This window comes from Limanda limanda, chromosome 4, assembly GCF_963576545.1.
Source record: "Limanda limanda chromosome 4, fLimLim1.1, whole genome shotgun sequence".
Lineage (NCBI taxonomy): Eukaryota > Metazoa > Chordata > Actinopteri > Pleuronectiformes > Pleuronectidae > Limanda > Limanda limanda.
In genome coordinates this window covers 22,612,272-22,615,514 of record NC_083639.1, presented here as the reverse complement: position 1 = coordinate 22,615,514, position 3,243 = coordinate 22,612,272, and positions in this window count along the sequence as shown.

Genomic DNA, 3,243 nt, shown 5'->3' with positions numbered 1-3,243 from the left:
TCATACTAGTTCATTGCAGTTCAAAGTGCCTCCCTGCATGGCCCATCTCTGACAGTCAGGTGCAAGGCCATGTAGTGCTTTATAGACAGAGGATTTTAAAATCACAAACACCAACATCAACAGGCAACCGGTGTAAGGACTCAGGAGTGATGTGTTGGGTCTTTTTGGTCTTAGTCAGCACTTGTGCAGCATAATTGTAAATGAACTGTATCTGATTTGTTCTGTTTTTTGGTAGACTAGAGAGGAGAGCTTTGCGGCAGTCTAGCCTACTGGTTATGAAAGCGTACATTAGTCTCTCTGAGTCTCTCCAGATACTTCACGCGTTTTTTGTGACACCTCCAACATTAGCCAAAAATTACTACTAGATTTTTCTCCTCTTGGCTTGAGTCCTAATGTGTTTAGATTGGAGAACAGTTTCTCTCTCTGATCCTTTGACCTAATGATCAATACTTCTGTTTTATGCTGGTTAAACTCTAATTCTATCTAAAATGAGTCAATCAACAGATAAACTCTCCTAGCAGGGTTCATATAAACGTTCAGTTTCTTATGATGATAGTCATATGATTCATTATAATAATATGTAATACTGTGACAGAGTCGAGTATGGATTTAGATTTTTTGTAGAAGTGAAAAGATAATGTGTTTAAAGTTCCTCTTCTTTTTTTGCAAATTTATAAATAACATTTATTAATAACATAAATATGTTTTTTTCATTAGTATCTAAGATTTTGAAGAAACAGTATGACGACTATATTTTTACTTCCATCCTGTATTTGTGAATATGATAATCAAATTATCCTCAGTCTCCTCCCTCCTAACATGTGCATATAACGAAATGTGCATTGTGGCCTGAGTTTTATAAGCCTTTAAATGTTTCTCACGCAACAATGGAGAGAAGGATATGAACATGTCAGAGCTGATGGTGAATTTCAGTCTATTGTTATGTGGAAAAAACAGTCATATCGTTTAGTGTTGTAGCTTTTAAATGTATTATTCATACTAACTGTAGTTGACTAAGAAGATGTCAGAGGTTGCAGATCTTCTCCTCATGATATCAGTTATTCAGATCATTTTTTAGTATTGTGCCAGTTTCGGCATCTGAAATTTGTGTTGTCTTTGATCATTTATTTCATCATTACTGAATATATGAATAGTCTTATCACCTTTCCGCTGTATGTTCCTGTGGTGGGTGACAGTATTTGTCTGTATTTGCTGTTGTGATAAAATTGTCTTCCCTCTAGGACAGGTCTGCTTTGAGAAACTGATTTGAACGATTAAATAAAGAAAAAATAAATAAATCCTGAACACAATATTGACTGGGATATCCATTGAATTCATTTGAAATGGCAACAAATTGCAGTTGGTCAAAAGCAAGCAGACCTCGTTAAAGTGGAGAGACAATGAAACTACCAACTAGCTAGAGTAAATGCTTCAGTTCATCTAATCAGTGCCATGACAATGCTAAAACTAATCTGAATATCTGATATCACATGGAAATGGTCTGTGTGTGTGTTGCTGGGACGTTTCAACTTATCTAAGAACAGGTTGTGCAACGGTTGTCATGGACCAGGAAGATCGACATAGTTTAATCCAACTTCAGAGTCTGTGGCTGTAAAATGACCATCCTCTGTTTATGCTCTTAATTTTACAGGTCTGGCAATTCTAAATCATTTCCTTGAACATTTTTTTAGGGTTAGGGTTGATAGAAAAAAATGGAGATAGTGTTTATTGGTCGATAAAAATCTCTGGACTGCTTGAAACTACCTCTTATAGTCAGTGTCAGCAAGAAGAGGAAAGGAAATTACTTAAACGACTCTGTATCATAGAGAACAGACTTAGCAACTTATACCTTAGGCTCCATCGATAAACACATTTCAGCAGCAAGTAAATTCAAAGTGCGTTAGGGGAAATATAAAAGGAAACATTGTAAAAGTGATAAAAGACAGGGCATAAAAAGAAGCATTCAGAGCAAAATTAAAGAGTTCAATAGAAAAATAAATGATTAGATACAATGATAAGAAATTAAATAAATGTCAAAGTTACTGTGCAGTGTGAGGAATGAGTGGTGATTTGATTTAATAAAAGGTGATGGCAAAAATAAAGTCTTCAGCATTGATCTAAAAGAATAAGTTGCAGCAGACCTGCAGTTGCCTTGTTTCCTGAGTGTATTTTATTTCAGAAAAATAAATATACTAATGTGTAAGAGGTTTGTGTGTTTGGGTGTCAGTAGATTAACTGCACTGACAGGTATGGCATGACAACTTGTGTGGTACAACAACCTGTTTGTGTGTCTGCTGCACTGTTTGTATTGTGCTTGATTTAATTGTGTGCAGAGGTTGAACTGAGTCAGATTTTCTGGGATCTTAAAGTTAATCAGGTTTAATGTCAATCACCTTATCTCACTCTTATTGTCAGTTCACTCACTACACACACTACTTTATTATTTTTATTACATTACATTACATTTCATTTAGCTGACGCTTTTATCCAAAGCGACTTACAATAAGTGCATTCAACCCAGAGGGTACAAACCAAGAACAACAAGAATCAAGACAGTACAATTTCTTTGAAATAAAGTAAAACTACAAAGTGCTATAAGTAATTGCCATTTTAGTGCTACCAAAGTGTTAGTTTCAAAAAGTGGTTAGTTTTTTTTATTTTTTTATTCAAGGTACAGTCCGAAGAGCTGTTTTTTTAGTTTTCGGCGGAAGATGTGTAAACTTTCAGATGTCCGGATGTCGAGTGGGAGCTCATTCCACCATTTAGGAGCCAGGACAGCAAACAGTCGTGATTTTGATGAGATAAGAGTAGTAAAAGATATTGTCCTTTATAAGCCCCACAATGGGGAAATGTTATAAGTTACATACAGCTCTTATGAATAAATGGAAATATACAAATCTAAAAATTACAAAGAAATATAAATGAAATTGAAACTAATATTAACAGTACAAAAAAATACAAAGTGTGAAAGGGATTGCACATAAGCCATTGAATTGCACAGGCAGAAACTAATATCGCAAAGTTAAGCGCGTTGATATGGAGTAATAAAGTCTTTAAGTGGTACAACAAGTGTCTTTCAGTACAGTAATGATGTAGTGATTTATCATTGTTGACAATATTCCTGAGTGATTGCTCTCCTTCAGAGACAGAGGCCGCAGCTGATTGGTCGGCCCCTGCTGCCTCGCGGCCCGCCCTAACCAATCAGTCTCCTGTGTTTTTACGTGACGTAATTGGGCTGCTTGC